The 22924-nt window shown below is 36.8% G+C and overlaps 1 long non-coding RNA gene across 7 annotated transcripts in view; it reads right to left on the minus strand.

The window, feature by feature from the left end:
* LOC135294981 (uncharacterized) overlaps positions 1 to 22287 on the minus strand; it is a 166498-nt gene extending 144211 nt beyond the window's left edge. For all 7 annotated transcript variants that reach the window (XR_010357020.1, XR_010357021.1, XR_010357023.1 and 4 more), the window contains exon 1: positions 22105 to 22287. This is a non-coding gene — a long non-coding RNA (uncharacterized LOC135294981). The remainder of the gene's footprint in view (positions 1 to 22104) is intronic.
* Between the last annotated feature and the right edge of the window lie 637 nt (positions 22288 to 22924).

Genomic DNA, 22924 nt, shown 5'->3' on the forward strand with positions numbered 1-22924 from the left:
AAGTGTTACTAGGAGTACTGAACAAAAAGAAATAAACATTGAAGAAAGGCTTTTCTCTCTGTTTAACCATACTTTCAATGTTTTGTCCCTTGCTTCATGAAAACAAACTCAGTCTACCCATCATAGAGCATTCTTTTGTTTAGAAAGGTGAACACATTTTCTAGTGTGATAATAACGGGCAGCACAAAAAAAAATTTCTTTCATCTTAAACTGTTCAATTACTCAATTAATTACATTAACAGCTTTGGCGGATGAGTTTCAAGCCAATTGCTATCTTACTACACTCAGAATATATCTGATCAAATTCCAATTCTGTTTCACAGCGTTCTGCAGTACAAAACTGAATTTATTAAGCTTTCATCATTCCAGAACTTTCCTGCAGGGGCAGGAACACGCTCAGCTTGGCTGAAGGATTTTCCCACACCGAGATGCTGTCACACTATGGATTTTGTACGGATTGTCCTGGAGAACAGCGGGCCTGAAGAAGCCCAGGGGTACAGGATGTACTGCAGGCTGTCAAGGGAGCCCATTCACTGGGAGCAGAGCACCAGGCAGCTGCTACTTTTTTGTCTGCAGGCTTCAGAGCAAATGCTGCAAAGCACACAGCAAAGCCAGGCTAAGGACACAGTGCTAGTTCAGGACAGCCGCTTGTTACACTACAAGATGATTTTCCTTTTTTCCTTTTAAAATAGAGGGTGGAAAAAAAAGCAAAAAAAACCAAAACGAATTAAGAAAGATATTTCCATGGCTTCAGGTGCTCTAGAAGTGCAAGCATAGCCAATTTGTCATGGTTTAAATACAGAAATGCCTTTTCAAAGAGATGAGGTGAGTCCTACAGGGGATAAAGTAATGTGAAACTCTGAAGAGTTTTAAAAGATTATGAGAAATTGATTAAAAGATATAGTTATTCACAGAATAGACTCTGCTTAAGAAACCAGAATAAAATGTGAGAATTCAAATTAATATCAGGATTGCAAACACAAATCTATGAAACTTTAATCTGAATATGTTTACCAAATACAAAGTAGGAGACTAATGAATCATGTGGGTTTTTTTTGATTGTTGTTTTCTAGGTTTTTTGGGGTTTTTTGCATTTTTTTTGTTTGTTTGGGTTTTTTAACACTATTAACAGAAAAAGGAGTCAAATTTGAAGTTTCAAAGTTAGTAGAACAAAAGGACAATATTTAAGTCATGTGATATAACCTCATCACAAAAATGACAGTAGTCCTGACATCTAGAGGAAACCACTATTTAAGAAATAAAAAATTCCAAGTAGAAACAAGAAATTGAGACCATTAACCCATACTAATGGCAAGAGAAGGTAGAAAAATATTTTAAGTTTGGCGGTAAATAATACAGAAATGAATATGAACAAAATAGAAACACATTGAACAGAGCAAGCAAAAAAGTCAAAGCAGGACAAGGATATTAAAGCAAAATATGTCAGATAGCATGTTGTTTCTTAAATAATCACCTTTTGCTCATCACTGTTATTCTTTAAATAAATAGGGAAACCTATCTCCTCTTCCTTCCTTCTAACTGTTGCAGTATTAAGTTACAACTGAAATTTTTTTTATTTTTTAGATAATGATTTTTTTTTTCCCCCACTTACACTTGTGTCAGATTTTAAAGGTCTTTGAAATATTTGTTTAGCCATCTAATCCTCTGGTCTGTTTAGCCATCTCCTGAGAAACAGCCTGCTAAGGCACCATGTAGTAGACCAACATTTAGGAACTTGCCATAATATTATAGAGTCAGAAGTTTTGTTTGCCTTCCAATTCTCTTGCTCTCTGTGCTGTGGTTAAGTAACTGCCCACAGACATCTCCTTCTAACAGATGTATCTGATGGGAATGTAATAGCAAAGGGGGAAAAAATCCAGTTTAAAATGTACTGTGCTTCTCTGATTATAATTAGATTTGCACATGTAGAAATCTAAATATGATGCATATGTCCCTGCATCTCTACTCCCACATTTGTGCCCATGATAGCAGGCAACCTTCACAGAATGTGTGTGTGATGAGAATGTGTAGCATCTGTCAGATGCTCCAGAGTTTCTCCAAATGAATATTCTCAAGAGCATGCTCAAAAAGAAGCTCTGCAGTATTTTCAGGATGCTTGCCTGATGTATCTAGATCTCCTCAGCTAAACATGGTTTGGTTTTCAGTTCTCTTTTGACTGAACAGTAGGAAAACTGTTCAGGGAGGAGAAGCCATTCTTCAGTTCAGAACAAAGCAGATAGGGGTTTGGAGCCCTATCAGTGAAAAATCAGATAGAGCAATTACAAATTCACTACATCAATCCCTCCAATTTCTGTTAGAAAGGTGGAAAGAAGATAATAGTCAGGCTCTTCTGACTTTCACCATCCATCTGTTGTGCTGCTCTTTTATTTTTACCTCCCATTTTGGATTATACATCAGGCTACAAGCACATATTTTGAAACCAAAGAAGCACTAAAACACTTCAAAAATCCCCCAGATTAGTACAATGACTTCAGCTAAGTATTCTTGTACCATTCTAAAAATTTATCCTCAAAGTAGGCTATTCTTGAAGTCAACATTTTTTTCCATATAAATCTTCCTAATTAGAGACACCTGAATGATGTTCTTACAGTCAGAATCAGCTTTACATGCACAGATGTGCTTCTACATATTTATACCCAAACTGAAGACAGGATCAAATTCTTGAGGAAGTTACTACTCTTTCCTTTTTTTTTCTTTTTTTTTTTTTTAATCCTAAGTCTTAGTCGTACCTTGCTATGGCAAGGAACTTGTGTGGAAGAGTTCATTTGGGTTTACTTCTGTGAAAGGGGTCAGCAGCCCAACTGCATGCTAACAGAAAACCTGACATTCCAATCCTGAAAAAGATCGACATTGGCATCCCTGTCTAACCATCACAGGAATTCCACTATGTACCTGAAAACAGTGCACAACCATTCCTTCAAATTGAACCAAACAGTAATAGTCTGGTATTCACAGGCAGCAAGATAAAAAACAGCACTTCAGAGGTCTAAAGTGAAAATTATGTTACACAAACTGTGGCATTTAAACTGTCAGGGGAAAAAAAACCAAAATAATAAATAATACCTGTTTATATTAAATATTTTGGTGATAAGCTTTCTCCTTGATTTTTTTTTTCTTTTTTAATGTGCATTTCATAAACTAACTGTGCAAATTCACACAAGGTAAAAAGAATTAAATTTTGTGGCTGCTGTTATTCAAGAGAACAGCACCCTTGCAAATACAGGCAAGTACTGACATTAACAGTGTATTTTCCTGAGAGCAACACACCAAGTAGACAATGGTTTGCATAAGAAAATCTTGTCACTTTTAGCTGAGGCACAGCAGAAGTGAAAATAAAATTTTTTGAAGGTTACATACTAGAATAATGGTCTGGAAATTTTGATAACTTTTTTCACTTTAATAGGATAATAGAGGTCTTAAGGGAATGCAAAATTCAATTAACTTACACACTGGAATACAATTCTGGTAGGAAGAGCTGCAGACCCAAATAAATGTAGCCTCTCTATCCTCCACTTCATACTTTATCAGTCACTATGGCCAAAATGCATCCTTTTTATCCTTTGAGCTGCATTAATTGATTAATCCAACGTGAATAATGACACAAGAAAACCTTCCCTCCTCTTCCTCGCATCTCTGACAATGTTCATTCACCACTTAATCATTGTGACATTTGGACCTCATTTGGTACAAAGTCTTTTCAGTGGCTTATAGACATAATTTTGGTTGCCAATTTGATTTCAACACATCTAATAGTCTCCAGATCTCTTACTGATTGTACATACAAACAAGCACAGAAAAAAAGGATACTCTGTTGGCTCTTTCCAGCAGCTTTCTTAGTTTAAAGCTGACCAAACCACTGGAAAACTGCAAGGGCACACAATAAGTTACAACAGGATAGCACGGACTAAACTTGTTTAGGTAATAGGATAAGATATGTTTCTTATGTTATTGCTTGGAAACAATTCACATATTATTAAATTCAGATACTATATTACTGCATTGCAGAGAAGTTTTGTATGGATTCATTTGTTGCTCCCCATGACATTTTTGGCTGGTGAAAAGAGGCTTATTTTTCTTCTTTGGTCTTCAGACAACTGAACATCGCACTGAAAATGCAGGCTCTTGTTTCTGATTAATGAACATTAACTTCTATCCTGAATAGGCAAGTGGGAGAGAGAAGGGAGAGTCACAAGATAATAAGGACGCTGTAACCCAAAAATGAACATTGGATAAGGGAGTGCATTCTTCTAGCCAGATGGGAAAATCAGTAGTTCATACCAGCATCAGAAGATGCTAAATGGCAGATTACTGAAGTACAAACAGAATACAGGGACAAATACAAGTCCTTCTTTCGTAGATTAAGAGCTCCTTTGAGCATCTAATTGTACTTGAGGCAACAGGGATATGCTGTTCATAGAAAAGGGTGGGATGGATGGCACACAGACCAGTTCATTTAATCAGGATAGAACACAGAACTCAAAAGACTTCTTGCTTGACACACAGAGTGTTTCAGCCATAGAGACTGTCCCTGTCTTTTACAGGGACTTGATTTAATTAACACACATTTCAATTTTTGAGGAACTTCCTTCTGGCTTCTTACTATCTCAGTTACCAAAGATGAAGGAAGAGTGGTATCTCAAACAATTGAAAGTTTGGAAAAAATTTGAAGTTACATACAGAACGCATCCTATCTGACAAGCCAGACTTGGCCAATACATGGGGGTTTTCCACATCACCACAGTATTACTGATACTGCAGTAACCACAGAAAGCTTTACCTAGGGACCAGGTCATCACTATGTAATATACTGGACAATATCTCACAAGGAATTCCTGCTGCAAAGTGCTTTCCTTCTTTTTATAAAATATGCAAAAGGCAAACACTAACTTATGGAAGTAGGTATACCTAAGTAAGGTATAAAAAGCTTCATAATTTAAAGCAGTGATCTTCTCCTTAAACCACATAACTCCCCACAGTGAGAAGCACATTCTAGCCTAATAGAGGCATCAATATATAACAAAGCATCCTGCCTCCACTTCAGCATTCAGCACAAAACCCCCAAAAACCACATTCACCTCTACCTGCTGGCTTGGGAGCAGAGTTCTATTTTACCTGCTAGTGTTAAAAAGGATCAAAATTAATAAACTGCTCAATGGAGAATACTTTTTATCACCAAAAAGGAACAATTCAGTACATGGAGGATGGGGAGGGATGGTGATGCAAGAGTAGTTTATGCAATACCTTTAGAACAATACATTTCCTTGCTACTTTATATGTAAAAGATGATCCCCCTCAAAGAGTTATTAAAGACTTGAAGTTTGGTTGGCAAGAGGAGACAAAAACCCCAACTTTGCAAGTGCCTCCTCAAATTCAAAAATATGCTGCCATTACTGGCAAAACATTTTCACTCTGTCTGTGTGTGGGTAGCAGCATGTGTGCACGTAGCAGCATGTGTGCACTATAACTTTCCCAAAATTTCAGCAAAGAAACATTTTAGGGTTTCAGACCATCTCAGTTGTACTACCAGCAGCCCCAGCACCATCAATTAAAGCATCAAAACCAAATGCCAGCATAAATTTGTTCTTTTAATAGGTAACTATAAACACATTTTATTTATTATTATGAATGCAAAAAAGTTTAGATGATGAATGTGTTTGGAGTCAGGTGAGTAGACTTAGCAAGACCTTAAATCAAGGAAACATACAAATTACTACCTACTACTCTAAATTTTTCTGCTCAGTCTCTCACCTTTCCCTGCTATACCCTGTAATCTCACAGGCCTTCAAAACAGATCCCAAAACATAAAATTTTTTCCACTTCAGAAATGTCTCCCAAGTCCTGGAAAGTAGTGGCAAAAAAAAAATAAATTGTCTTGCTCCATTACATTTTACTAATTCTCATAACGCTAATATAAAGGATGTTCATTATGCATATTTATTTTGTGGTGTTGTACTGAGGCTATGATAAAGTTTGGTTTATATCTTCCTTCACCCAAGTGAATGTTTAAGTTCTCTTGAATTGTTTATTTGGTATCTGAGCTCATGTAAATATTTCATTAGAGTAGAGGATGATTTTGACAATCCTCTTTAAAATACGGTAATTTTAAGGGGACTGTCAGGGAGGAAGGGGGAAAAAAAACCACCACCCTTCCTTGCAGTAATCTCAGATGTTTCAGAATTCTACTTGGAAATGCATAATACATTTTCTCAACTATTACTGCTGCTTCTTACTGTAAGTTTTCAGGATCACACACTGTACTAAACAATTACTTCTCAAAAACCATCACTAAAGTTTTCATGTTGTGATAGCCTTTGAGCTTTCTACTACCAAGCAAAGCCTTTTGGATTACTGCCAATTTGGATTATTGTTTTGCCATTTTCAAGACAGATACATTAGTTTTTAAGGGCTGTTTTAAACCTGCTTTCTTTTTTTACTCATAGTAACTTTCCAGCAAGAGCTTTGTACTGACTTTGGAGCTTTGAAGAACATATCCAAAAGTTGCTTTTGTTGGGTCAAAAATTTTCAGTAGAAAGCTTTACACCTAATCATAACAATTTTTAAGGTCTAGTTATTTTTTTGCTTTTGAATTATCTCTAAGTATTCCATGAGCAAAATAATGCAGGCTGCTTAGTCATGGCTGCCATATAACACTTTGCTGATATTGCTATTTATTCCAGCATGTAGCTTGATTAACTTATTTCTCCCTGAGTTCCTAAAGAAAAATGTAGAAAATCAACCCAAAACAGCCATAAGCTTGCATAATTTATGTAAATAAAACAGACATGCACTCATCTAAAGACAGAAGAGAGATGAGAAACTAAAAAGTATCTCACTTGACTTTAGTATTTCAGAAAGTGAAATTATTTATCTTTTACTGTAACTATATCACAGAAATATTTCCCATGTTAATATAGCCCCCAGTCTTTTAAAAGACAAAATCAGGAGGTGAAACAGACAGGACAAAGTCTTTTAGTTTGGTTCATTATTAAACTGAAATTTACTTAAGGAGCAAAGTTAAGTTTTCTCAAACACCCATTCCTTAATAGAAATGAAGTTTTAGGTAAGAGCACTTTGTACAGCTGAAATCACAGATATGCAGGCAAACAAGGTCTCTGTCTCAAACTGGTATAGAAATTGTGCAAAATTTGTGCCCCAAGTAACGCAACCCTAGGTTACTGTCTCATTTGACTATTTTTCTTTTGTAATGTTATTTCTGGAGTCCATTACTATTTATGATTCCATGAAGAGCAACACAGTCACGTTAAAACAGGGGAAGACTGACAAATTTGGGAAGAGTTTTCTTCTGGGGCATTTTATTGTGGAGGTTTGAAAACTGGACCACAATCTCTAGGTAATATTTCAGGAAAAAAGGCATTTCACAGTAAACCGCATTGGTAGATATCATTTAGGATTTCCATCCCTACAATCAACTTTCTCTCATTTTGAAGCCATCTATTAACACTTCAGAGTGGATTCTCCAGTCAGTCACAGGATAGTTTAATGTCACATCACTACCTGTCTAAGCTGAAAGCAGCATTGCCCAACAAGCGAGTGCACTTCTCCTCCTTCATTCCCAACTTTAAAGATCTGTTGGATATTAAAGGGGTGTGTGTGTGTGTATAGTGTTGAGTGCACCTAAGGGGAGGCAATAAAAAAATATAGAAGTGGTAGACTAAACTTGTCTGCTGAAAAGCAGTAGGTTCATGCCATAAATTCAAAGATACCAGAAATTTGCTTTTAAGCTCGTGATGTATGGTGGTATAATCCCCTCCCTTTATTAAAAGTTTTGACAATTTAGTCTTGATCCTCACAAAGAATTTTACAACAAAATTTGCAAAGAAGCAAGGCTGCTTCAAATTCTTGAAAGAGGAAACATTTTCACTTAACTTTCCTATGTAGCTTAACAAAAAAATCACAAAAGCAGAGAAAAATATGACAGAACTCATGAAGATTTTATCTGCTCATGAAAATGAACTTCCTCCAACAATACTGACATAATTATTCAGTTACAATAAATAATAGGTAGAAGTAGCCCATCCATTTACAAAATGAAACGAGGACCTATTAATTGCAGTTTTTCAATTAAACATCCACTCTTCTAAATACTTCTGTAACTATAACACATTTTTGTTTCCTAAGTGACCTGAGGTAAGAGTCCAACTGCAGACAAAACATTTAATTTGTTGACCAAGTTTCCAATTCTGTTTTATACATAAAGGAATCAAAGTCCAACAAGTCAAAATGTTTAACCATCAGCATGTATTGTGGTCAAAACTGTCTCAGCTTCAGAACTTTTACATTATTTAATTTGCTCACTCTATGTCCCTGAAGCCTCTTCATCCAGGATGCTTGGCACAAGCACCCCAAGCAAAACTTGGTCATTTCCCTTACCTAACTCTGAAGAGAAAAGGAAAAAAACAACACCAAACCAACAACAACAACAAAAAAAACCCAAACCCCAAACAAAAAAAAAAGAACAAACAATAACAACAAAAAAACCCCACAAAACAAAAAACCTCAAAATAAAACACCCTCCCCCCAAATCTTTCACTGTCTAACAATGAAAAGTGGTTTTAACTTTTGTGTGCTGAATGATGTGTTGAGAGAGTATGAGCAGTAGCTTTTTTGACTGCAGCCACAGTGTAAATATTTTATAACTGAAAGGAAAAGCCTGCCTGGTATTTTGTTGGTTTTTCCTATAGTTCCTAACAGTTGAAATATCTCAAGTCTTGCTAGTCTAGCAAGGATCCAAGCCGTGCTTATTTTCTTATTGTTGTTATAACATACCTAGCAAATATGATAGTATTTCTTTTTGTAAATTGTTGTGTACCAGGAAGCCTGCAAAATATCGCTGCACATATTGAGACCATTTTTAGAAGCCATTATCCACAGCCATTTCACTGCAGACATATCAGTAGATGATCTCTTTCTGGCATAGTTGAAACAGTTCTAGTGATTCCAGTATTTTAAGGAAAAGCTATATTTTTTTGTGAGATAAGATACATAAAAATAGTCACATATTCCTATGGATTTATATAAATTTGGTCAAAATTTAACTATACAGGTATACAGAAGTAAAAAGTTAAAAATAAATGTTATTCATTCTTAAGAGAAATAACATATAAGAAATAAGATAATATTATCACAGATAACATTATCAACTCAACATATTAAATTTATCAATTTCAATAAACTAGTTCACCTGTTTGGATAATTCCAAGCACTCAAAGAAGAGTCCAAATCCTATTTCTCAATAACAAGGAAAAAAAAAAAATCAGAGTAACATACTCAGTATGGAGTTTGAAAACCAAGGTTTTTGTTCTACTTTCATTAAAACCTACAATACCATTTAGCACACCATGACTTAAGTTAAATTGCAATCTGTAAAGAGGATTATTATCCCACTGTTCCTGCCATGGGTCCTTAATGGCCACTTCACAGACTCCAACACTCATTCAAGATAAGAGAACAACTTGATAAATACTACTCTCAGTTCAGCTGCAGTATCATCTCTCCCATCTGCAGCTTTTTATTTTCTAATATGGCTGTAAGCAATTTTGACATAACCTTTGACAATTTTTACCTTAAACCTTCACTTCCCGTGCTGGCTCCCCACAATATGCAGAAGTCTGAACAATAGAGTGCAGTGAGGGCAACCACAGCTTCATGTGAAAACATGCTGCCTTTAGGACGAGGAAAAGGTCAGACATAGCCCTAGGACCCCAAGAGTGACATTACAGCATAACAGAACAAATTTCTGCCTGTTCCAGGGTCACTTTGGAGCTTTCACAGCAAAAGACACGGCAGACTTGTGGGCCTGTGGAGCCGCCTCTGAATGTGACAGATGAAGCACTGTCCTGGCACTACCTCCTGAACCTGGTGCAGGTGAGAAGCTGCAAGACAGCAAACAGCGTGTGCTGCCAGCAGAGAGACAGAGCTGCTGGGAACAGGGCTTTGGGAAAAAGAGATGAGCTGTACCAAGGCATGGGAGAGCCCTAACCCACCAGGGACACTCCAGAAATCACAGGAGGATTCAAGTCCTTCTACTACATGAGAGGGAAGATCAGTAATAAAATCAAGGACAAGGCTTTCCCTTCAGCCCTGCTGGCCTCTTGAGCTAGCTGAAGCTCACAGCCCAAAATGCCCCTGAGACACTGATGCCACAGATAAGGCAGCAGGGGTTATTATATGGGGCAAGTGAGGCAGGCAACCTAGAGCAGAACAGGCCTCTATCTTCTACCTACTCATAAAATTGCATTAAATCAATTCCCATTCAATGATTTTTTTTTCTCCTCTAAGGCTGTTATTGCCCCTGCATCCATTTGATTAGACAAGTCATTTATAGGGAATGTTATAGACAAGGTGTACAACTTGTTTTCAGTTGTAAAACCATATTAAACATGACTACCAAATATTTGAATTCAATGTTCCTTTGTGCTCTCTGAAATTAAGACAACCTTTTTATGTGAAAATATATTTGCTTCCTTCCAATATTTGTTGATGATTTTTACTTTTCTTTGACTGTTAAGTCTGCTTCTAAAGAAATATCACATTGCAGCAGGTGCTAGATCCATCAGCTAAAAATAGGATCCTCATTTTGTTTTCCAGTAAACTTCTGAGAGCAAAAGAGGAATAAGCCCACTGGTCAGCAACACTACCTCACTTGGATGCTATTGCTCTAATACAGATTTTGAGCGCAGCTTCATCAGGTAGGAAAGAAACACCTTTTCCCCTTAGGAAATATTCATTCCTATATGGTGGTCAAAATGAAAAAGAAAGGCCTTTAGTAAAGTTAGATCAACCTTAAAGTTTTTAGACTTGGTACATCATAAAAGAAGGTAAAGAAAGCTGAAATTCAGAGGGTTATTAAAAGATCTAAGAAATCCTGCTGGCTCAACTTCTATAGCACTATTAATAAAGATGCTTTTGTAGGTAAAATAAAGAAAAAGAGATTAAAAGGTGCAATGGGTGAGGGGATGATTTTACATTATATGAAATGTAAGAGGTGAAACTTATTCTTGAATACTATCATATTAAATGACATTTTGCTAATATTAGTTGTGATGACATAAAATCTGATTTTCTGATTGTCAGAAAGTGACTTCTGGTACATATTTAATTATGTACTTAAAGATGGATTTGCCTTAACACTGTCAGAGGCAAAGTTAATCAAATATAAAATGTGAAAACCCTTTCCCCAGTTTCCCAATTTCTTTACCAGGTCTGGATAAATTTGGTTTGCTAATGTTTTAAGCATACACAAGATAAATCCTGAGCTGTAATTTTCAAATTAATCTAAATGTCAAGGCTCTCTGCTTGTTAGTCAGTGAATGGAGTATTTTTAGTGTTGTTATATGTCCAATCTAAACTCTTCAGATGAGTACTTACAATTTTTTTAAATATTAGATGGGTGAATGATCAGAGCCCTATTTGAGTTCTATAGGGTCTTTGTCATCTGCCTTTGCTTGAAAGACATCAGTTGTCCCACATTCTTTGAGCAGATAAATCTTGCTCCCCTGTTCATTTTCTTGCTCTCCTACCAAGAAGATTTATTAGGGTTTTTTTATTTTTTAAACATGAAGACTAAATCACCCTCAGCTTACAAGAACATACTTCAGTTATGAGTTTTATTGTGCACTACTGCAAAGGAACTAGAGAGAATGGAAAGCAATACGTTACATTTCTGCAGATACTTTTCCCTGCCCCATTTTTTTTTTTATAGCCTGCAAGAAATCTTCTGTAACAGAAAGGATAAGAGACATAAATAAGCTAATGCTGAGTAACAGAAAACATGACTCAGGGACAAGTTTCCACAAAACAATAAAATCAGAAAAAAAAAAAAAGTAGCTACAGAGTGAAACACCAAAGTCAAAAGTTTTGCACATTTAACCACAAGCCTCAATTTACTACAGTCATCTCACATTTTCCTGCAAGCAGAGAGAAGCATCCAATTCAGCTAAAATTGACCTTTTACTGCAGAAAATGATGGTTTGATTAACTCCGGCTGAGTTGCTAAGTGCCTCACTTAGGGCCTGCAGCTTGTGGTAGATCCTGGCTCACTGTCTGCTCTCAGTGGCTCCATTGTGTAAAATTTGAAGGACCAGGGCACACCAGCTCCTGCCTCAAACACTCTACCAGCATGTGCCAGAAGGGTGCCACCATCTTAGGGACTGAGACTAAAACCACTGAGCAAAGGAACACCCTCCTAACCATGCTAGTGCTGCCAAAGTAAAACTTTCAAATGGAAAAATAAAACTAGTTATAAATAGGCTATTTACTGATAGAATTAGGCCAAGGATATCAATGTGAAAATTAGGAAAGCACTGTGGCATAAGTAATACGTATTCGCCTTGATTTTGGAAGCTGTTTTCAGCACCCAACATAACAAAAATCTGACATGCTCTGTTATTGAATTGACATCAGTTTTGGTGGTTTGGGCTGAGGCTGAGTTAGTTTTCTTTAGTGCGTCTGCCATGGGGCTGTGTTTTGGATTTGTGCTGAACACAGGTTTGATAATAGAGAGATGTTTGTGTTATTTCTGAGCAGAGCTTGCACAGAGCCAAATCCTTTCCTGTTTTTCATACTGCCATTTTGGGAGGGGCCCTGGGAGTGCCTGGGAGGAGACAAAGCCAGGACAGGTGACCCAAACTGACCAAAGGGAAATTTCAGACCACGTGACATCATGCTCAGTATATAAACTGGAGTGAATAAGGGCACTTATGAGTTTGAGTGATGGCATTTACTTTCAAAAGTAACCATGACATGCAATAGGGCCTGCTCTCCTGGGGGTGCTCATGGGAAACAAAAAATTCATTTTCTGCTTTGCTTGTGTGCATGACTTTTGCTTTCCCTCTTAAACTACCTCAAATCATAGGCTAAAAACTGGAAAGCCATTCAGTTTTCTCCCTGTTCCCATTGGTGTGGGAGAGAGAGAGCTGCTGCCTGGGGTTAAACTACAGCACTGTCCAGGCTCTTGGTGTATCCCTAAATTTCTGCCTTTACTACCTGCACTAAATCTGAGTGAGACATTAGGGAATACAGGACAGAGTGCTATCATCTTGTAGAGAATTATCTGTTTTATAGTAATAGAGTTAAAAAAAACACAGCCCTAAAATGATCCAATTTTTCTCTTGGAAATGAGGTAAAGTACTGAGCTTCATCAGAGCAGATAAAAATAGGAAAGAATAAATAAAAATTATTTTTAATCAGATGGGTTATTAATACTTATTTTAGAATACTAAAATTAAGCTAAGAACTCTACAAAGTAACTATAAGGGTATTGCAAAAAAAAAAATCTTCTCTCAGTTCTAGAGGACTTTAGCTTAATAGAATTTTCGTGTGTTCTGATCTTCTTGGACTCATTGAATAAGCACTCACATAGATAAAATTCTAGAGGATTAGATCTTAGAGGTAGAATCTTTATTCCAGTAAAGAATCTGAGACTGGAATATCCTGTGCTACAAAGCAAAGGATAATTTGTATAAATTTAAATAGCAGTAACTAGGAATTACAACTGTGTAAGCCTAAGAGGAGCTAGGAGCACTTTATCCAAATGATCTTTTTCTTGCAAAATACCATTAAATCTATCATGTATTTTATAGTGTCCTATCCAGCCTAAGTAGAAAGTGAATATCAAACCAGGCATCATTTTTATAAATTTCATTTACAAGAAAAGCTCTTACAAGCCCTTTTAAGTCAGTAGTGTAGCAGTTCTGGCCATGGAGGGTCTTCTAAAGCAGAATTACAGTCTTCATGGGTAAGTGAAGCAACAGAAGGATGATTTCTGCATGCTATTTTTGTAGTGTGTATGCAAAGGAAGTAAGTGGGAGGAAAACACAAATGGACTTAAGCATATTGATTTGCCAAAGAAAAAAAAACGAGACCAAATATGAAACAAGATTCCATTTTTAGAGTAACTGAACTGAAAATGCAGGTTAGATGAAGATTTCTCTTACACTAAACCTGGGAGAATAAAGAGGAACAAGAGTTCCTTCTCTGACACCTCCCATAATTTTTTCTGCTGTTTCCCCTTCAAACATCATGTTATAACTCAAACCCTGGTCAAGTCCTCAGTCATTACAGAAAAAGGTTGTATCCAAGGCCAGAAAAAATGAAGTTCCCACATTAGAAATTCTAGCCAAGTACTTTGGAGCTAGTGGATAATGGGGGAGAAGTACGGCAGGGAAATTTAGGCAGGACCTTTTTGTCCACTGAGGTGCACAAGTCTTGCAGGCCCACCCGCCAAAGCATCATCACTTTATGAGCTCCCACTTTTTTTACCTATTAACTGCAGAGAAGTAACACACCCACATTCACACATCCAGGTCAGGAATCAAACAATCATTAATGCTGGAAAAGACCCATAAGATTATTGAGACCAACTGTTAACCTAACACTGCCATGCCCACCACTAAACTGTGTCTCTGAGCACAACATTTACAATTCTCTGAAGTTCTTATGTGACCATCACCGAGGAGATCCAAGCCTGGCAGCTGCTAGAGTTCCATGCTTCAGCCTCACCTATGCAGTTCTCAGCCTGCAAAGGAGTTTTCCTCCACTTCCTGCTACTGCCACACTAAAGGCAGGGGAAGGCAGATTCTATTAATTCCCACAATGTCCTGGCCAGTTCTCGTGTATTTAGTAGTCTAGGTGAGGGATTTTTTCTTTCCATTAAATATTATACATTAATTTTGAATGTTAATTTTTTTTTTCAATAAATAACGTAGCCATAGAGATTCACACAAAAGAGGTATAGTGTGGTACTCCTTTATGTTTCAAGATGTATGGAAGCCCCACTTTAAACTAGACATTGCCAAACCCAGCAACCTGACATGGCTTCCACATTTGTTCTCTGCTTTATATTTAATGGTTTATTCCTCTGTTATTCTGCAGAATTATTCTGAAATAACTAAGAGATTAATCAGCATGCTATGAATACTGATTTTCAAAATATACTGCCTCATGATTCTACAATAAGCCTAACAGGTTTATTCCTAGCTTTTCCATGAACAACCATCCTTAACTTAGCTCTAAACAGAAGTTTCATACATTTGAAATATTGTTAGAACTTTGACGTTCATACCTGCCCACTGCTTTCAGCTGCTTAATAGCCTGAGCCCCTCTGAAACCACAGCTCTGCCATTAAGTGCTAAGTAAGTGTTTGATTTGGTGTTTGCCTCCCCTCTCTCTGCCCATGCACGGACATTTGTCCTTTTTTTAGGCCACAGAATGAAAGCAAGTCTATTAAGCTGCAACTAAGAAGATATAGGGGGGGGTCGGGGGGGGGGAATATCTCATACCGATTTCAGAGCAGGCCCTGAAAAGAGGAATAAAGATGTTTTTCTTCTGAGACCTGTGATTTTTTTTCAATTATATAAAGTCATTACTAAATAATTTTGGGGGGGATATTCATAAAAAGCATTCACAAGTATACATTTCCTTTTTAATTAACCTAGTGTTTCAAAAAATGTCCTGCAGATATAGGTAGGCAACAGGATACATCACTGTCATTTTGTCAGCTAGATTCTTCAATCAAAGTCCCATTCTCTTGCATGTTGTAAAGGGGGGATGTCTGGGTATGTTCCTGCTGGATTTTAAATACCAGGGTAATAGTAAAAAGTAAATAAATATGCACAATATAAATGGAAGGAGGAACATCCACAAAAAAAATCTAAGTTTACTTCCACTGTACTGAACTGCAAAATATGAATCATCTGGTTAGTCTTGAATAGAAAATGCAGTTTAGGACTAAGACTAACTGCAAATGTCAGAACACCACAGATGAAAACATTTTGATAGACCAATAAACACATTTAGGACCTTATGCTGTGGTTAATTTTAGCAATTTTGCCTCAGTCAGATGCAGCACTTGGTTTACAAATATTTAGGAGGTCAACTATGAAGTGTCCTTTGGAAAATTCTATGTAGAACATTTCAATAATAAACTAAACATTTGTCCTAATCTTATTCTAAATAAACACACAAAGACAACATAATCCTTCAGACTTAACCTTCAGATCAAATACAAGTACTCAGTAAAAAGGAGTAGCTCTTTCTCAGCTCATTTTCCTTGCCTTAGGGTATCATTTAGCAGGTTTTTTTAAATTTAGTTTAGACTCAAAGACGCATACTATTCCAAGCTCTTCTCAATAAAAACATACCAGGGAGTAGCCCCCATTCTTCAGCATAAAAACGGAGGAAGCAGAGATGTGTGCCCTAAAAACCCTAGGTGCCAAAAGTTGTTCCTAATATACCACCACAGATGTCTCCATGCCTGACTTTAGTCATCACAATGAATATTTCTGAATGGAAATAATCATGTTTAGAGGGAACAAGTTCTGAAGCCACTTAAATTGGGAGGAAAAAGTGATTCAAGCGGCATGGATTAGGGAGGGGTTTCTTCAGAGTAGGCCAGAAACAAGTCTTCTTAAGTAAGCACGGAACAAAAGCCAAGCATAAAATAATGGTACCACAAAGCTTTTCTAAGATGATTACAAATATAATCTTTCATTCCAAATATCGACAGATAAAACTCAGATAAGCCTGAAAACTTCCTCTTTTCTCAACTTCTCATTTAATTTCCTAATTTCCATGCATTAATACAGCTATGGAGATCCACCTTTCTAAGAAACAGATAATAGAGGCTCAACCAGAATGCCATCTCTCCTCCCATTGCTGCTGAAGCTGGGGGGTGTGTGCACCTTATCTCATTACCCGAGCAGATGGGAAAGCTTATTGCAGTTCTTGGAAGCTTGATTAGATAGGTGGCATGCAGGGAAACCTAATCAGAGGATCCTTTCTGCTAAGTGAATCCTGGCTCATGGTTGACAATAGAGTGAAATCAGCAGCACAGAGATGGACTTCCAGGAGCTTGTTCTACTAATAATGACAATCTGTGGCTTGTAAAGCAGGACTGTACTAAAAATACTCAAGGGATTAACTGAAAGAGGGGAAATACTAGCTGTGAACTCCATGGCTTTTCTCAATAAGTGTCAAAACCTCAAAGCTATTGAAACATTGTTTTTTGCATTTAATATTTACAATGCTGTGATAGTAGCAATGAGATAATTATAGCACTTCTGCTACCAAGGCCATGATCCACCAAAGCCAAACATCAAGTCATTATTTCTGTCATCCCATTAGAAGGGGTGAGGAGGGCTAAAAGGAAGAGGAAAACAATGTAGGCTTTTACTTTGAGATACTGTTTACAGAAGCAGAATATTGGTTTCCAGCACAAAGCATCTTGTATCATGTTGTGCAAGTGAATTACCGTGGAGTTTTTGCTACCTCCATCCTATTGGGGTTTTTTCCTCCCTACATCTTGTTGATGACCAACTCAAAAGACCAATGCAACAAGAAAGATGGCACATGAAGGGCTCAGTCAAGGTGTCAGTTTGTGAAGTGCCCCAGTTTTTCAACCTGGAATACTGCAGGCGCTGTGGAATTATTTAACTATTTAGTGATGGTAATCCACAGTACAACTAATCATGTGGTGAAGCCCATCATGCCACATGATATTTTGGGAATTTTTATAGGGCATCCATGCTACCTATATTGTTATAGGGGAACCTGTTTTCCAAACATCATCCATACCTTTCGGAGATAGAGCAATTTAGGCTAACCTGAAAACCCATTAAGGAAAAAAAATTCTAAGACTGTGGTCTCAGATCTCTTATAAAATACTTTTGCTCAAGATGAATTAAGCAGCATATCAGCAGCATCATAAATTAAACAGATACATTCTGTTGATCACAAGTGTCCAAAAATTTAGTCTAAATTTAGCAACAACCTGGAATAACCTATTTTTCAGAAAGCATTGTCTCAAGTTAATTGGAAGTAAAATCTTCCATTTAATATTGTCAGAATGATGTCCCAGAAAACAGATAAGAAACTTTACTACTTGCTAGTCCAAGATAATCTCTCCTCTTTTCAATTGATATACTGCAAAATATAAAGTACAATTATAGGCTGTAAGACACGTGAAGACATTTTTTAGTGGCATTACTTCCTGGTAAAGCTCCAAAGCAATCACCATTCTGTTTCTGGGCACCATGATTCAAGAAAAATGCAAAACAGTTGGGATTGGAGGGGGAAAGAATTTTAAGAGTAACAAGCATGATCAAGATTGAAAAGAAATTATATTATTTGGTCTAACAAAGACTGAAGGAAGATGTGACCAACAACATTTTTATCTTTTAAACTTTATTAATTAGTAGAGAATAAACTGTTCTTCACATCTGATGAAGATAAGGAAAGCAGTAGTGGGTTTAATAGCAGCAAGAGACTTTCAGGTGAAGTGTGTAGCACTACAGATGGCTAAGTACTGGAAGAGAGTGCCTATGGAGGCAGCCAAATTTCCATTATTATATTTAGAACAAGCTAGATAAATATGCATCAGGAATAACATAGGAAGACCCAATTCTACCTTGGGGCTGAAAGTGAAAAATTACCTCTCCAAAATTTCTTCCAAGTTTATTTCACAGGATTTCTGCTAAGATTCTTTGCTATCTGGCCTTCTCAGACCCCAGCAAGCTCCCTGCTTGAATGCACAACAGGTTTTTGCTGTTATCCAGATGAGAAACTAGCAATTGACTCAGGTCCTGCCATGCTGAGATGCCAGAAGTTTGCTGGCAAGTCAGCACTATTAGTGGAAAAATCCTTTGAGAGCTGTGCAGTAGTACAAGATTTAAAAGCTTGAATTTATGGACAGCATTGTCCAATTGTAGATGGGGACTTGCTGTGCTTACAGCACTCGAACATGCTTTTTGTCAAAGCACATAAGGCCCATTTCAGGCCACTAATCCTCATTTATATGGCAATTTAATTCAAATCAACTTTATATTAGCAATATATGTTCCATGTACTCAGCTGGATGGGATTTTGTTGATATTGAGTTTGTTTGTAGTCAAATAGATACAAGTAATTGCATCACATATGAAGGTAACATTGTGCCACACTGGATCACAAAGAGAACTCAATTAGGGTTACATAACATTCTTTACTACTTTTATTATCTTCTCATAGGTGTGCTGCTCAGAAAATCTAGAATTATTTCAAAACCTGCTTTTATTTTCATAGTTCTTCATTGCCTGAACTAGTAGACAGTTTTCTCAGGAGCAAATTTGAAAAAGCAATATAAACCTTCCTTAAGAAATCAGAACATCACAAATCCCATTGTTCTTCAAGTGCAAACTGCATCTCCTCACTTTGTAATTAAGTACATAAATCAGTATTAATACATTTTAAAAAGTAATAGCCCAAAATATTACTGAAGAGACACTTTTCATGTTTTCCAGCTGTGAAGAGAATGGCCAAATTACACAATTCCAAATACTTGTGCTGCTTAATGCATTGCTTGAATGAGCAGTAATAGATAGTAGCTAATCAGGCTGGGGAACATAAACAATTTTTTAAAATCCTGGCCATGATTTTGAATTCTATTGGATGCATTATTGAAAAGACTCAGAGGGGATTAATCCATCCACATATACTCCAAATTCCTGAAAGAAAAAAAATCTTGGAGGAAATTGTACTAGTATTTTCATAAAAAATGGGCTAACTCTGAAAAGGAACCTCACTTCAAGGAAGCCAAACACATGAAAGCTTTAAAGGCTTTAACCCCTGGTTGAAAGAGCTTTAATCTCTAGCAGGAAAATAGGCTAAGAAGCAGCTCCCAGTATATTGAAAGTTGTTAATTAAGTCCAAGACAAAAGTCATCAAATTAGAACAAGTTCCAAGAAGGTCTACTCAAAGATGCGCAGAGTATCTACAGATACAGACCCACAAGGATATCTTAAGATATGAACTGTTATGACTCATAAAGGTAGTTACATTAGCTAAAAGAAATTGTTACTCTGTGGGGTAATTCAGTTTGAATAGAACATTACAGTGTTGTGGCAAACAGTGCTTCCAATACTCCAAAATATCTCACAGCAATCAAACCTGGGCATTTCTACATGGTACAATTTTATGCCATAGAAATGTGTCTTAAATGAACATGAGTCATGTAGCCTAGCAACAGGAAACAAGAGAGGATACTTCTCTTTAGCATGGAAGTTGTAGGAGGACTAACTACACAAAAAAACCCCAAGAAAACCACCCAATGAGACCAACTTGCAGAGGACAAAAGAAGAAGACAGACAATAGAAAAAACTGGGAGCATATTGTCTGTGGAAAAAGTCACAAATTTAACAGTATTTAGAAGACTGGAATGAGAATTAGAACAGCCTTTCAGTAAGAACAGAGGGGAGCAGACAAACATGTCAGCCATTTTACAAGACTACTCCAAATGAATAGCTTTAATGCTGACTACATGCCAGCTGACACATTTACTTGGCTAGGCCAAGCAGTAGTGGTTCCCCAAATGATATTGTTATGCTTCTTTTTGCTTGACTTTTCTTTGAATTCTTAGATGCAGTTTTGAGCTACCTTCCACTACTTCTTACAAAACATAGGCTGAAAGCCCTGCAGGGAAATTGAAATTGGAGTGGCCACACTTCCTAAGTGCTCAGCCTGTATAAAACTTCCATTATTCTAGTGTCAGAAAAATAAAGCAGATTGGTTTAAACAAATTACTTGTAATTTCAGTCATACTCCTACCTCCTTTCACATTGAGAACCAGTGGTTTAACTCCTCCATCACAGAAAGATGTAATGATAAAGATGAGGAAAGAAAGTTTTGACAAATATCAGCACTTCAGGTGGAGAGAACACCACATTAAATTAAGAAGAAAAATAAGAATCTGCCTTCAGTTAACATCCTCAGCTTGAGAAACAGTGGCTTATACTAAGCAATGTCAATATATTCTAACTAAAAGTCCTGAAGTTGCCAATGGCTTATAGCCATACTATTTTCCCTAAGCTACTGGAAAATTTTTGGTTGAATTCATAAGAAACACTAAAGACACTTCTTAAAAATGGCTAGTTTATCATTAGCATGGAACATATTAACTTTTTTTTCAGTGAAGCTCATAACTTATTTTCAGATTCAACCATGATATTCCTGTTATAATTCTATAGCTTTGTGTAACCAAAACAAACAAACTACAACAAAACACACAAAGCAGTATAAGATATTTGCTACATCACTAAGTGGTTAACTTTATACTGGTAAAAAATTTCATCTGCCATAGTGGCGAGTGCATTTTCAGGGCATTGACTAATTTTAACGGAAGTTCTTGGTATTTACTACACTGCAGAATACAACCAAACTGAATGTCACTGATGAATTTTCTCATCTTTATATTCACTGTTAACTGAAAAATGTTTATGACAATTTTCACTTGAACAGAGTCCATCAAAAATTTAGAAAGAAATAACTTGCTGTTAAAATGGGCTTCTTTCTCAGAGACTTTTACCTTCATTTCCTCCATGTTAAAGCTGGCACATCACAAAGTGACAGATGAATTTTATGAGGATTGATTCATGCCAGTCTCTGAAGAGTAATTAAGTTCAATAAAGGCCTGTCAATATCATTTGGTATCAGTTGTCACTTTATATCAAGTATAAAAGGTACAGATGCACACAGAGATGGACAAAAACTGCAAGGACAGAAAGTGCAATTCAGCTAGGACATGTAGGTGGTAAATATGAAACACTTACTAAGAGTGAAGTCACTGCATCACCTTAAAAACTGTTCTAACACCCTAAAAGGCCAGTCCTCCGTCAGTAGCCAAAAGCACAACTACTTCCAAAATGAAAGCCTAAAACTCATTACTTTCCTCTCTTCAAAAGACATCCATGCTCAACCACATGCAGATCCAAACCTCATAGAATTTCTTAAGGCAATGGAAGAAGATAAAATAAAATACATGAAAGGAATAACTGTCTTCTTTTCTCTCAAATGAATGTACAGTTTCATGCTTAACATAGACACCTACACAATGAGAGCCATAAACTCAAATACACACTCCAAGCTTTAGGCTAGTTATCCCATCTCCTGGATTAAGTGTTTCACATAAGAAACCTGAAGATAAAAAGAAGCCACAACAACAATCCTTTAAAACTGTTTTGAAAGCAAGAAGAGAATACTATGCTGTCAGCAAGCCAGAGATTCTATGCAGTTATAAAGGACATAAACACTTACATGAAGATGAAGCAGTGCTGCAAGCCACTAGTAGCAGAACTCCAGGTGCTTTAATCCCAGCAAGAACACCAAGCAAATAGAGATAAAACTTAACCTCCAGCCTTTGCTATATAGCACATGCCCATTAACCAATCCCAGGGAGAAGGAGTCAAAGACTTTTCTGGAGAAGGCTGGCTGTGAAAATGCTCCACCCTTCCCCTGAGTTTTAATTCACACTCTCTGATTAAATACAGCTGTACCAGAAGCAGAGCACTACATGGCCTAGTAGGGAGCAGATGCCCTTTCAAGGTGAAATGAGTTAAAATTAATTGAACATAAGAAACTCACACTGCAAATGGGGAAGGCTCATGCAGGGATGTTAAGAAAAGAGAGGACATACTAAGTTAAAAAAAAAAAGGCTTTACATGTGGAAAGTAGTAGGACCTCTAGGATTCATAGGTCTGAATATTTGACAAAATAGTAGGTGCTCAAGAATGAATTTAGGGAGGTTGTTATATTTGAAGTTTTAGAGCAGGAACAGTGGGTGCTGATAAAGATTAGCTGATAGCTAGGGTACTTTGATACGTGGCAGGTGATCCAAGTGAAAAAATGAGATCTTTTGGAGAAGGGAGTGATGGCTCTGTGAAATACAGTGTAAATTGGGTTTTTTCACGGGTTGCTAGATGACTCAGTCATACTGTCATGACAGACAGAAGCTAAATACTCTTAAAATCCTGATGTTAAGTGCCTAACTCCCTTATGTCCTTTTTTTTTCTTTCCTACCTCAGAACAGATCTTCTGGCCAAATTGTGATTGGGCCCAGATGAATAATCTGAATTGG

Source organism: Passer domesticus, chromosome 2 (genome assembly GCF_036417665.1).
Source record: "Passer domesticus isolate bPasDom1 chromosome 2, bPasDom1.hap1, whole genome shotgun sequence".
Lineage (NCBI taxonomy): Eukaryota > Metazoa > Chordata > Aves > Passeriformes > Passeridae > Passer > Passer domesticus.